The sequence below is a fragment of the Sceloporus occidentalis genome, unplaced genomic scaffold (genome assembly GCF_023333645.1).
Source record: "Sceloporus occidentalis isolate IW3139 unplaced genomic scaffold, rSceOcc1.0.p SCAF_3, whole genome shotgun sequence".
NCBI classification, from domain to species: Eukaryota; Metazoa; Chordata; class Lepidosauria; order Squamata; family Phrynosomatidae; genus Sceloporus; species Sceloporus occidentalis.
In genome coordinates this window covers 89,442,429-89,456,772 of record NW_028316983.1, presented here as the reverse complement: position 1 = coordinate 89,456,772, position 14,344 = coordinate 89,442,429, and the positions used below count along the sequence as shown (strand labels likewise).

The 14,344-nt window shown below is 40.5% G+C and overlaps 1 protein-coding gene across 6 annotated transcripts in view; it reads left to right on the top strand.

Annotated features, from left to right (window-relative positions):
• The window catches only part of GNG12 (G protein subunit gamma 12), a 59,133-nt gene that overhangs the window by 15,164 nt on the left and 29,625 nt on the right, over positions 1 to 14,344 (top strand). For 3 of the 6 annotated variants that reach the window (XR_016280486.1, XM_089515408.1, XM_089515409.1), the window contains exon 2: positions 8,058 to 8,159. The exons of 2 other annotated variants lie outside the window; for them this stretch is intronic. The gene's annotated coding sequence lies outside the window, so the exon portion shown is untranslated. Of the gene's footprint in view, positions 1 to 5,749; positions 5,831 to 8,057; positions 8,160 to 14,344 lie in introns of those variants that run through there. One more of the 6 variants, XM_089515410.1, reaches the window with a different exon arrangement.

The window sequence follows — 14,344 nt, the reverse complement described above, 5'->3', positions numbered from 1 at the left end:
TAGAAACTTTCAATATATGTGAAAGTTATCATAGAGAATGCTAACCTAAATCTTTTAATCTGCTGACTTTGTGTATGCTGGCATCGTCATACCCTTTCCTTCAGGGTAAAATGGCATAATTTCCGGAGGAAAGTGTAATGTGTATTTTAGATGCATGTTTACTAGTTACAATTCAAGATACTTTAGTATAGTTTAAGACACTATAGGAAAAGAGTAATGTATCCAATAACTGCTTCTCAACCCAACATCATTCATACACAAACACACACACACACACACACAAATATGGAGTGATATTTTCAGGAGCAGGTGGAACTATGGTAATGCTGCTATATAGTATGGGTTAAAGTTTCTTTTATCTGACGTCTACCAGTAAAATACTCTAAAAACCAAATAAAATAAAATAATTATAATTAATCGGTGGCTGACACATTTGCTTTCTGGTGGTTCAGTGTACACAAAAGATGTACAAGAAATATAAATGAATTTTGTGTTTAGACTTGGGTCCCATCTCCAAGAATCTGATTTATGTAGGTATATGCAAATATAAATATTCCAAAATACAAAAACGTCTGAAATACAAAACACTTCTGGTCCCAAGCATTTGGATAAGAGATACACAATCTGTAACAAGCAATTTGTTGGCAAGAAAAGAGATTAGCTGACATGTTATTGTACACAGGCATGCTTTCATTAACAGCGCCTGACAGTGAAGCTCCATTGTATAAAGAATTTGTATACCTGCCCAGCCCCTACATTTCTTCATCCTCTGTCTAGCTAGAAGTATTTAGCAGCATCAGCATTTGGAGAATGGTGAAGGAGGGTTGAAGAAACACAGATTTTTGGTGTCAGGTTGTAGTAATATCTCTTCAGCTCAATAAAGAAAGTTTGAGATGGGAAAGAGTACTCTAGCAGATCCAACTGTATCCATGTGTGATGCAAACAGCAGCAGCCTCTAGAATACTAATCATGCATGAACAGCAAAACAGAGAGGGCAGGCAAATCTGTCTCACCAGTTCCCCCCACAGCATCTAAAAAAAAAATCTTTACATTTGGCCACCAAAATGGAACTGATAAGATTATGAGTCACAGGAACAGAGACAAGAGCCTCACACCTCTGAAGGAATGGAGGCAACCTTGATGGGTTCTATGAATGGAAAAGCTACTGTCAGGTCCCAGAAGAAGAATAGATGTGTAATAGTAATAGGTGATTCCCTGTTGTGAGGGGAAAAAGCTGTGGTGTGTGGGCCTGATAAGATGTCTTGAGAAGTGTGCTGTCTCCCAGGGGGTGAAGATGTGTGAAGTAATAGAGAGTCTGACAAGACTCATAAGCCTCGCTAACCACTACCCCTTTCTTCTAATCCATGGTGGAACTAATGAAATAGCAAAATATAGCCTTCAGCATACTTCAGGAGACTAGAAGAAGCTAGGGAGGAAGCTAAAGGACCTTGGTGCACAGCTTATTTCATCACTCCTTCCTGTTAAAGGACGGAGCCCAAGAGGAGAGAGAAAAATACTAGAAGTGAACAACTGGCTCTGCCAATGTTGCCATCAGGAAAGATGTGGATTCTTGGACTGTGGTCTTCATTTTCATGAAGAGAGATCTGACAGGAGATCAGTTTCATCACACAGCAGTTGTGGGGGGAGAGTATTTTCTAGGAGTTTCAGACATCTAACAGGAGGACTTTAAACTGAGGCCTTCAACACACCAGCAAAAAACGCCAGTGTGAGGGCAGAGTGGGGTCGTGGTGACCACATGCCCTCACACTGGCATCACACTGCCTGACCAAACACATAGCAGATGGTGTCACGCTGCGTCTTTGGCGCAGCGTGTAGACATGCTGTGCCAAAGTGCCGTGGAAAAGCTGTGGCAGTACTGGAAAGGGCGCTGTTTCTGTGGCACAAAAAGAAGCCGCTTTTTGTGCCTTCTTTTTGTGCTGGATTGGGGGCTTGGCATGTGTTTGCCGCATCCCGAACCCAGGGCTTCCAGGGGTGCTGCAGTGCTGACTCTTAGCAGCAGTCTGCTGAGTCCCTGAGTTACGTGAGGGGCAAGAGACGGTACTCCAGAGAGCAAGGGGACACCAAGTACTGGGAAAACTGGCTTTAATCATATAGGAGGGATTGGACCTAACATGCATTCACCTCAGTGAAGTCCCATACATTTAAAATGATTATGCTAACATATTTTGAAGTGAATGGAAAAAGCAGAAGGGCAAAGCTGAGGACCTGATTCAAGTGAAAAGGTTTTCAGTGGGGACTAGTTTCTGCAGTGAGGCTAGTGGCTTATCAGTCACTTATAACAATATCTTTTAGATCTGTGTTAATGCAACAGTTGTTATGTGCTGTGGTTCTACTGTTTTTCATATGGTCATGTTTATATTCTATACTGTGTAAATTATTGATTGTAAGAAACTTTGGATAATGTTTTTGAAAGAATTGCAGGACAAAGACGATTTGAGAATTCCCATCTTGTATAAGGTATTAAGGTCTGCATATAACTGTTATTAAGACAGTCTCAAAATCTCTCCCCCACCAAGTTTCTAACCCTAATAGGATATGTTTAGATTTCTGTGTTCTTTGTTGGCTTTAATCTACAGTTATATGCTGCAGAAAAAAGTCAGTGTTTATGAATTTAAATCCCTAACATTGACTGATCTACACAAATCATCTAGTTACAAATCATACCAGGGCAGCAGGAGTGAGGAAAGCACACCAAGTTGCCTTACACCTAATAAAACTATGGTTCCAGCTAATTTGATATGCTGTCAGCTGGTTATGGCTGCCCAGGATCACAGATAGGCCTCTTTCCAGGCTTGGCTGCCTTCTTTCTTTGCAGTGAACCCGAAAAATTCAGCATGGGAGGCACATTCTCTGACATACAATCATGACCCCTTATCCTCCATGTTTGTTATAACTATATTTTCTCAAAAAATGGTTCAGAATGCCAAATGTAGAAGTCTGCAGTAAGATTTAGGCAGAACAAAGGGGGGAAAATCTTATGGGACAAAATGTGAAAATCTAATGAACCAAAATTGGACTGGGAAAAATAGTTTGATTATTCCACTGACTTTCAAAGAGATACTGTAGCTTTGTTAGTCTATTTCAACAATTCCAACGTTGAGCGGGATGAAAGCCTCAAGGAATCAAGCAGTGCCCTTGAGACTGATTTATTTTAGCATGAAGGAAACAAGAAACATCTTTGAGATTGATTTATTTTAACAAGAGAGTTCATAGATACCAATCTACTTCTTCAGATGGACCAGTATCTTAAGATATCCATCTGAAGAAGTGGATTGGTCTCCATGAAATCTCTTGCTAAAATAAATCAGTCTCAAAGTTAATGTTTGATTCCTTTATTCCTCAACCCTTTTCCCTTATACAAATTGGATTTGCATCCTGTGTGAAGATTCAGATCATGGTATTACTCTAGGTTATATTAGACCAGTGGTTCCCAAACTGTGGGTCGGGACCCCTTTGGGGGTCGAACGACCCGACCCTTTCATAGGGGTCACCTAAGACCATCGGAAAACACATATTTGCATATAGCAATGAAAATAATTTTATGGCTGGAGGTCACCACAACATGAGGAACTATAATAAAGGGTCACGCCATTAGGAAGGTTAAGAACCACTGTATTAGACCAAGCCAACCAAGCAGGATATTTTGATGTTGGATTGTGTTAAAGGTTCCCATTACCAGGGTGGGTTTTTTTTGGCGGGGTGTGTGTGTGTGTGTAACATGACAGTACCACAGGCTGTTATTTTACTTTCTGGCTGTATTATTGTGCCAGGAAACTTGTGTGACATTTTTAAAGCTAGGACACACAATCACTCTGAGCAACATAGCCTGTTAGAGACCATTTCATACTTTATTATTATTATTAACCTTTATTTATAAAGCGCTGTAAATTTACACAGTGCTGTACATACAATCTTTTTAATTGGACGGTTCCCTGCCCTCAGGCTTACAATCTAAAAAGACACGACACAGAAGGAGAAGGGAGTGGTGGTGGGGAAGGGGCCTGTCTAGTAAGATAATACATATAAAATACATAGCAATACAGGAAATGATTCAATAAAACAGACAACAAAAGAACAACAAAAAGCAAGTGACAATTATGCAATGCCTGGGAACACTTCTCTGAACAGGATGGTCTTCAGCTCCGTTTTGAAGCTGGTTAAGGAAGTGATGGCTCTTGTTCGCGGGGGAAGAAGGTTCCAGGAGTGAGGGGCAGCGAGTGAAAAGGGGCGAATCTGAGATGGGGCAGAGGAAATCCTGGGCTGGGACAGCAGACCTTGACTACCAGAACGGAGGGCCCGAGTGGGAAGGTGAGGAGAAATAAGGTCTGATAAGTAGGGAGGGGCCAGCCCATGGTGGGCTTTAAACGTTGACAGCAGGAGCTTATACTGAATGCGGAAAGAATACTAAGTTTGGCCTTGTGATCACAGTGAAATCCTGTTTATAATGTTTTGTCAGATGATTGGTTCATGTATATGAATGAGCAGCCTTGCTTTTTCTTCAATTACTTCCTCCTTCTAATCCAGCTGTGCTCATACAGTCCTGTCAGATATGCATCAGTACTGTATCAGCAAACAGTTTAGTGCAGGGGCTATCTGGCCACTCCTCTGCTTATCACACTATCATCAGTTATCTGACAGAGCCCTTGTTGCCAATTTTGGTTTCAGAATTGTGTGCACAGTACCTGTTTGCAAGAGTGCTTGCCAGAGTTTGACAAAATTACCTTTTTGGGTCCACATCTCTCAGAATTGTGAGGATTCTTTGACTTTGGGATTTTTTCCCCATTCAGTAAGAAATAGGGATGTGGAAGCTTTTGTTTCCATGTTAGTATTGACTTCTGCCTTACTCAGATTAGCATGTCTCTTAGTTTATGTGCTGTGCTGCACCTTAAATTAGACATCTATCAGCACATGGAGAAATCATATATATTCTGTATCTTAATTTCAGTATTTCTGGTTTCTAATTTCCTCAGCTACCTCCTTCCTTGGTTTTTCCAGTATTAATTTTTGTTGCTGCTGCTGCTGTTGTATGCCCTTATTTCATTTATGAATTATGGTGACCCTAGGTCCAGTCTACCATGGGGTTTTCTGGGAATGAGAGTGTGTCCCTTGCCCAACCTGTTTCCATGGCTAAGCAGAAATCAAACCCTGGTGTCCAGGGTCACAGTGCACCACTCAAACCACTGCAGCACACTGGCTTTCTCTTGTGTTAATACACAGATGTCATTGAAGCATACATATTTTTGTGGACATTACAGAAGGAGGTATCAGATACCTCCTGCAAGGCCCCAGCTGTGATGCACAGTAACATCTGGAAGGCTGTTGTGCACAGCTTCATCTCCTCAGACACTGAATCAGCAGTGAGGGTGCATCCAAACTTGTTCTGTCTGTTTGTGGCTACAGACAGAAGAAAGAGTAGCCTTATGCTGCAGGCAGAACTTGCTCTGGCTGTCCTCTGTACTCAGAGCAACTGATACAAGATGATGCACACCACTGTAGCCAGTCAGTGACCAAGGACACAGAGATGCCCCAGGAACAGGATGACCAGATGTCCTCCTTTTCTAGGACATATCCTATATTTCCTCCATTTTTGATCATGACTAAGAAGTGTAAATTTATATTTATATTAGCGTTTGTAGTTTTCAGTGTTCTAATTTTTTCTTGAATATCCTACATTTTGCAGTGCTATGTCCTCCTTTGTGGTTATAACATCTGGTCATCCTTCCGGAAGGTCTCCAGCAATCATTATGTGGAGGGGCAGAGCAGCCAGGCAGAGGGAAAACCCTCTACCAGCTCCTGATGTATGCTTATGGTGAATTGCATTTCTCCAGGATCTTGACCTTTGTCTCCTCTTTTCTCTCTGTTTGTTTAAAGGAAAAATGATGCCATTAAGTAGAGAATCTTTAATTGTCAATTCCTTTTTCTTCATATTTTCCCCACTTATTCATGTAAGTTAGAAGATGATTTTTATGGAAAGGACAAAGTGAGAAGTCCTAATCAAATGAAATTCCTGGGGTATAAATGAAAATACAGTTAGCCTTCCACATTTGTGGTTTGACTTTTGCAGATTTGATTACTCACAGATTATATGCTGCCACTTTTGCTGCTCCCTTATGTCATTTTTAATCAGGGCTGGAAGCCTTGCAAGACTGAGAGACTGCAAACAAGGCTTGTAAGTCCCTATTAAAAATTGCATAAGGCAGTAGTAGAGGCTGCGGCAAGTCCTGGCAGCTGGTCACTTCTGCCTTGTGAAGGAATCCCACCTCCTTGAAGGCATTCATGGTGGTTTGAATCTGTAGATTCAAACTTTTAGTGTGTGTTAAATATGGTTTTAGTGGGGTCTAGAATTATTTGCGGTTTTCCACTTTTATGGGGGTCCTGTGCCCCTGACTGTACATCAAACTAATTTGAGACATAGGAGAGGTTAGCATCCAAGTATGAAGGTGGGGACATAATACTGTGCCCACGGAGCTGGGATAAACCTCACATGTTTAGTGGGATATATATGAATTTAGGGTACAAATGTATGGATTCCTACCAGGATGCGTTTGAACAGGCTACAGGTATTTTCACATGGAAATCTTAAACAGTGGTTTCCTTAAACTACTTGGAAACTTCTGTCAGACTCTTTGTTGGAATACATGGGCATTGTCTATCATGGAGAAGAGAAAGTAGGAGGAAAGCAGGTGTAGGTTTTGCATTCACATTGAAGCAAACACCTATTGACACTTTCTACATGAGAAGCCCCTGTGTTTCAACAGACATTTTCCCAGTTACTAAAACTAGAGTATCAATGTTGAATCACCTAACTTTCCCACAAACAGAATGCCAAGCTAGCTACATCTTTAGTGCATATATAGTGAGATTGGTTACAAGTGCTGTTATATTTGTAGTTTATTAAATACTAAATACTTCTGGTGTGCCAAACAAACTAGCATTAACTGGGAGGATTTGTCTGCCTTCAAGTTGTTTCTGACTTATGGTGACCCTAAGGTTATCCTTTCACTGGGTTTTCTTGGCAAGATTTATTCAGAGGGGGTTTGCCCAAGTGGGTTTCCTTGGCTAAGTAGGAATTCAAGCCCTCTTCTCCAGAGTCATAGTCCAGTGTTCAAACCATTACACCATGCTGCCTCTAGGGAGCATATACAGTTAACATAATGTGAGATCTACCTTTTATCACAGGGGTAGGCAACCTTTTTGAGCCGGGGGCCGGGTTGCTGTCCCTCAGACAACTGGGGGGCCAAAGCCAAATAATAAATAATTAAATAATTTTTTTAAAAAAATTAAATAAATAAATAAACCGGGACAAATGTAGGACAACATTTTCAAATGGTGGACACTTTTTTTTAAAAAAGTGGAGGACATGCAAAAAAATTTGCTGATTTTTTAAAAAAATGTTAATATAAATGCATGTTTCTGAGGCGTCTATAGACAATTGCCCCCCTTGCCCCTGCGTGCGAGAGGCCAAAGGCCCTGGCGGCAATCGGCGGCAGGACCGGGCTGGGGCCGGTCCCAAGGCCTCGCCGGGCCACATCCGGCCCACGGGCTGCAGGTTGCCTACCCCTGTTTTATCACATGCGTTTTGCAGAGTTTATGTATAAACTCTGATGGACTCTGAAAATACATTGAGATCTCTGAATTTCTGCCCTTATGATTTCAAATTCTGGCAAAGCCCATCCTTTGAACCCCAAAGATTAATTTAACTTTTTAGCACTGTGATTTTTAACCCTTCCTGCTCTGTAGCAACATGATCCTCATTGTTCCAGAGTATCAGCCTGCCCACAACTACACAACCTTTATATATGAGAAGGCAGTGGGATCCTGTAAGGTCCATGACCTGTCCAAAGTATTGAAAAGAAAACAAAGGCTGCATGTGAACTGTATCTTGTAAAAATGTTGGCAGATTCGTACACATTAAGAAATAATAATAGTTTGCATTTTTACTTTAGGAAAACATAACCTCTCCTGCCCAAAGATCATTATACACATTTTGCTCACTATTAGTCCAGTTTACCCCCTGGATATCTTCTGTTTTCCAGATTGCCAAAAGACAAGCACAACCTTTGTGGCAGAACAAGAATTGGAAGCGAGGTTACCACTTTCAGTGCTTTAATAGGACAGATTGCTCCTGTCCTTCCAAGGTACAGTAATAGGTTTTCTTAACTCTTCTGTTTAAGGCCAGATGTTTGTTGTACATTCAGCCCTCCGTATCCATGGATTCTTTATCCACGGATTCAAGTATCCACAATTAGAAATTATTCCAAAAATATATATAAATTCCAAAAAGCAAACCTTGATTTTCCCATTTTGTATAAGGGACACCATTTTACTATCCATTGTATTTAATGAGACTTGAGCATCCATGCATTTTGTTACCTACATGGGTCCTGGAATGAAATCCCAGCAGATACCATGAGCCCGCTGTACCTTAATTCAGATTGTTCTGTTCTGAAATGAGTTTTACATTGCCACCTGGTGGTTACAAGTAAATATTCACAGAAATTTAAGTAAGGAATTCCAAGTTTGTCTTAACATTATGCAAATACTTAATCTGTTTGCAAAGTACTGCATATGAGTGTATGTATACTGTACATATAGAATTCACAGAGTCTACTGCAGTTGACTGACAATTGCAGGCTTTAGGTTGAAGATTAAGCAATTTATTCTGGTGAGCTCCTAGTTCCATATGAGACATCCCAAGCTTGATTGTCCTTCCTGGGGTTTGCTGCCTTCCTGAGGATAGAAAGACTTGAAGAGTCAGTTCCCCAGCCTGCAGGTTAGCATTCAGTCACCCCTTTCCTGTTTCCTGCTCAGGTACTGGACAGATCAAGGCCATGGTGGTGACTAGTGTGCTCTGGAACTCAAGGCTTTTGTATTATTGGAGTCCCAGTCTTGCACCTATGCCATTGGCTTTCTTGTTTAGTGTGTGTGTCCTGGTGGCTACACATACTTATGTGTGTTATGACAGAGGCTACAGAGCCAAGTCATGACACTTGAGAGCATTTCCATGTGGCACTTGCTCCCTTTTCCGGAGGCTCTTGTGCTCCTCAGTTTCAGGTAATTGTAGTTTGCTATGGCATCCAAGTAACTAATGCTACTTTTTGACTAGGAATTGAAATAATTTCAAACCATGCTTACAGTTCTTAGTTCTAAAGCATGCTATAATTAGTGGAAATTAGGTGTCACAACAATCTGCAGTTATCTCTTACTGTGGATGGGAAGGAAAGACAATTGTACAGTCGGCCCTCCATATCCATGGATTTTTTTATCCACGGGTTCAAGCATCCACAGATTGAAAATACTCCAAAAAATATAAATTCCAAAAAGTAAACCTTGATTTTGTCATTTTATATAAGGGACTCCATGTTACTCTGCCATTGTATTTAACGGGACTTGAGCTTCCATGGATTTTGGTATCCACAGGGGCCACTGTAATTTATGCTGCTGTTACTGATCATCCATCATTGATTTGGCAATCAGATCTGACCTCTGAATTGAGTCTTAAGAAGTTTTCTTCCTTTTTTTAATCAAGCAGGTGATGTATTACGGAGCACGTCGATAAATACACATCTTCAAAATCTCTTTGACATGTGGTCAAATGTATTCTTATCTGTCCACATATTTAAATAGAAAATGATACAGGCATTTTCCTGCTTTTTGACAATCAACTCTTTTAACTATTCTGTATTGCTATCTAGTACCACATATTCGATGTTTGGTCCACTCTTTTGTCACTGTTTTCACGATAGTTTTGCATCTTTGTGCTGCTTTCTTTTCTTCTCAGTTGACTCAATGCCTCCCCCCCCCAGTTGATTCCGCACCATTTTATGATGTCCACTTTTTGACAGTGCTCTAGTTCCTAACCTGTCCAATAAACAGTTATTGTGTTGCTGTGTGCCTTCAAGTCATTTCTGACTTATGTTGACCCTATCATGGGGTTTTATTGGCATGATTTGTTCAGAAGTTTGCCATTGCCGTTCTCCTGAGGCTGAGACTATATGCCTTGTCCAAGGCCATTCAGTAGGTTTCATGGCCAAGCTGTGAATCAAACCCTGTACTCCACAGTGATAGTATAACACTCAAACCAATAATAAAGAGCTAATAAGCATTGGGTGCCTGTATTTAAATTTATCTAAATTCTGCTGAACTGTCTCTTAAACATTTGTCCACTAGAGGTCAATCCTGTGCTGATATTAAATTCATCAATAATAAGAGACTAGAGTAGACTGTTGGGCAGAATATGGAGGCTTATGCCTAAAGAATTGTTATTTCACAATGCAAGGTTATGTGCATTTTGCCAAAAAGATCCAAAAACAGGGTTGCATCTAGCATGATGTTTCTGTTTATAGAATGCTACATGATAATTTTTATCAGCCCATCATCTGGTATCTAATCATTCATCTGAAATCACTGGCCAGTAATCAAGCACAATCATTGCACTCAAGGAGCCAGTTTCTTCAGATGGATGGTATGTAGTCTAACCTTTCTCCTCCTCTAGCTCTCCTAGCTACCCATGCAATCTAAACAACTTTTCCAGTGGGCTAGAAAACTCTTTGATGAAGATTTTCAGTGCTGGAAATTGCTGCAGAGCATGGGACAAAAATAACCAGTGTTGCTGTGAGAATCATGCTGGATTATGCTAGCCTTATTAATTTGCAGCTCTATATTTTTATCCTGCATTGCTCTTACAAAATGGCTTACATCATTGTTTTGTTTTGTTTTTTGCTAAAAGAGAGAGAGAGAGAGAGAGAGAGAAGAATTGTCGTCAGTTTTCCAAACTAAAAAATCCCCAACAATCCAAGACACACAAGCGAAGGAGAATAGTGGGAAAAGGTGAAAGAGGGAGATCAAAGTCACAGTGCCAAAATATGGTAGTATATTAACAATCATTGGCATGCAGTTGGGACTGTGCCGGTCTTCACTTTCTGGTGGTCTCATTCAGAGCAGAGCTTGGTGAAGTTATTTTTGGACCACAACTCTCAGAATCCCCAAGTCAGCAGTGCCAGAAAGGATTCCAGAGTACAACAATAACTAAGTTTCTGGGACAGAGGTGAGCTAGCAGTCTCTGTTCGGGCAGATAGCAGAGGTCAGGGTGTGTTTCCTCTCACTTCTGCAGGGTAGCTGATAAGTGGAACAGAGTGTTCTTTTTGGAGGCTGGGGTGGCCAGATTGATCTTCTTCTTGTTGTGTGTAATGTTCTTCCTGGGAGGCAGTAGGTGCAACCTCCTAGCACCTGAAGGTCCCTTGGCTGATGGTGGACAGCATAGATTGTTTTCTTTCTGTTCTGGAGTCCCAAGGCAACTTGTGATTGTGACAATTTGTGGAGTGAGCATAGAACACTTTCAGAGCTTCCAAGCCCGAAGTTTTTAAATGATAACCTATAATCTTGAACAGATTTGTTTAAACTCTTGTTCTTGCTGCTGCTGTTATGTTTTTTTCCCTTTTTTAATTTGGAGACTTTCCCACAAACACCGATGAGTTGATCTACATCAAGACTTTTATTTTATGAAATAATCAATTTTGATGTCTTTACCTTTTTTTAGCATGTAGTTGAAGATATAATTGTTTTTAAATTGTTTCAAAATAATCTCAATGAAATAACAGTGTTTAAGAGAGCTGTAAAACTGAGGATTGCAAACAATATATTTCTTTCTCTTTTAAATTCTTTTTATGAGTGTTGGACAACTAGCATGAAACTAGACATTTCCCCCCCGAGATAGTACTTGCTGCCTTCAACCCAGAGCATAGGAAGATACCAGTGTGGCTTCTTATAGGAGTGCATGAACTTCTCACTTTTCATAGAATGGCACAAAACATGTTGCATTCCTAGAGTTAGAAATATACAGTCTTCTCTCCAGATTCACAGGGGTTAGGGGTGGAGGACCTTTGCGAATATAAAAAATTCACAAATAATAGGCGGGGACTAGCACGCACGCCCATTTCCCTTCCAAACTCTCAAACAACTCTAGCAAGCTGTTTGAGATGCTGGAAGGGCATAGGAGCGCGTGCTAGCAGCTTCTTCCTTCCCTCCCAAGACATGAGATAAGTCGGGGATCTCTCTCAGGCTTTGGGAAGGAAGGAAGGAGGGTGCGTCTGCCACTTCTCCCTTCCCTCCAAAGGCTTGGGAAACCTCTAGGGACCTCTCTCACGCCTTGGAGGGAAAGGAAGGAGGGAGCGCCTGCTGCTTCCTCCTTCAGTCCAAGACTTCAGGGAGCTCAATTATTCCCAAGTCCCTAGCTGTGCACACGCACTGTCCTGGCTTTTTCGTCACTCCCAGGGAAAAGGCCTGAGAGGGACGGAGAGGGAGGAGTGCACATGCGCACAGCTAAGGACTCACAAATAATCAAATCTGCAATTCCCAAAACTGCTAATTCGGAGGGACAACTGTAGATGCAAGATTTTCTGCACATCAAAAGAGAATTTTCCAAATGGCAAGATAGAAGACATTATTTTTTTTTTAAATCCTTGTGTTAGGAGTATAAAATGTTTCCAAGTATATTCTGACCTCCAACAATGAGGAAACATTTCGTATAGGAACTGTTTGAAAAATGTAGAGTCAGAATTCAGAATACCAATTCCAGTTATTAAGCCTGACATAACAAGACTTGTAAGTGAATGCAGCACTAGCCTTCTCATTAATTAATTAAAATTAACAAGTAATACAGTGTTAGGCGATGGTTCGGTGTTCAGGTATTATCATCATCATCATCATCATCATGTATGGAATCAGTTCAATAAATATATAATAAGATTATGTGCATTTAATTATTTCTTCCTTCCTTTTAAATTTGAAGACCCTTGATAAGCAACTAAATATTTAAATAAATGGTTGATTCATTTTAGGGTTCTAAATCTTGAGTTGGTGGTCAGCGGCAACAAAATATATTTAAAAGGGGTCCGTATTGAAGAAGTTAATAACCACTGCTGCAAGATATTGCACCATCCACTTGAGATGTTTGGATATGGAGGACTTCATGTTCATGCTAAAGTCTGGTCTAGGTTGCCTTTTGTCTTTTGGAGTCCATTAAGTGTCAGCTAAAATTGTTTCAAGGAAGTTATGAAGCATTTGAGGGCTTTTGGAAATGGGTCATGTGATAGATTCAAGGATTGATTAAAAGGTAACCAAAATCAAGAAGTTGGCATCTACCTCTAGTAAGCCAACATTATACTAAAGAGTTTTCAAGTTGTCTAGGACAAAGCACAAAGTATGTAATCCTTGAGAAAATAAACTACAATTTTCTGAGTATAAATACATTTGATCATTATTGAGAGAGTCTACAAGAATCTGAAGTTAGCAGTTAAATACTGTATGGAAAATGCAATTGAAACAGTAAGCATAGTAGCAGAAGTTTTGCAAAAAATAACCTTTTCTGAAGTAGAGATACTAAAGTACCTGCATCTTCTGTATACCTTTGTAATGCATGTAATTACTGTATAAGTAAAACAAGTTGATGGTTCACGATTTAGAAGTGTCAGTACTTAGAGGAGACTTTAAGCAATGGAGAATAAGGCTTAAGAGGCATTTGCCCAAAACACTCAGCAGGAATTCTTGACAATTCTGGTTTGTTGGTAAAAAGCAGGGTGCACAAGCAGAAACACCTCAAATAACCAGACCCTTACCAGAATGCAAAGGATTAGTGCTGAACTCCTGCTTCTCAGTTTTCTAACAATCCTTCACCTGAGAGCTAATTCAAACTCTGGTTTCAAAGTCAGGACACAGCATATTAATATACCAGTGTATGGAGTGTAGCTCCTGGATTCAGGAGCACCCACTAGCATGCATAAATTGGATGTGTGCTGCAACTATTAAGACTTTCCCAAAGAGCCAAAAGAATGGTGGTTTCATGAGGGTGTTGGAGGTTCTGTACTGGAGATCCCCACCCTTTAAAGAACAATATTTCATTATCAAGAAGCTTTTGACAGTTGCATAGTGTGGGAGTGATGGAATGCCACTGCTTGCATCAGTGTTGCAAGATTCATTTGATTAAATAAGGGTAAAGCTCTCTGACTCATCTCGCATTACACACTACATATGTTGCTGTAGTCTTAATGTATATTTTTGCCAAACCATTGGTTGGGGTAAGAAGGCCCTACATTCAAATTGTCTTCTTCTTTTGGGTGAAGGTTCCCTCTTTCTTTTCCTGAGCTGCATTAATAAAGTTACCCAGATGGGATAACTTGTGATTACTATCAATCAGGAATTGGCTGCAAGTCATAGGTCTGTATTTACAATTCCAGTCAATCCAGCAAACCTTATCAGTGCAAAGTGGGAAAGTAGGGAGCAAATGTGGATGTAAGAGGAGAGTTTGGAGCAGGGGTGGGGCCAG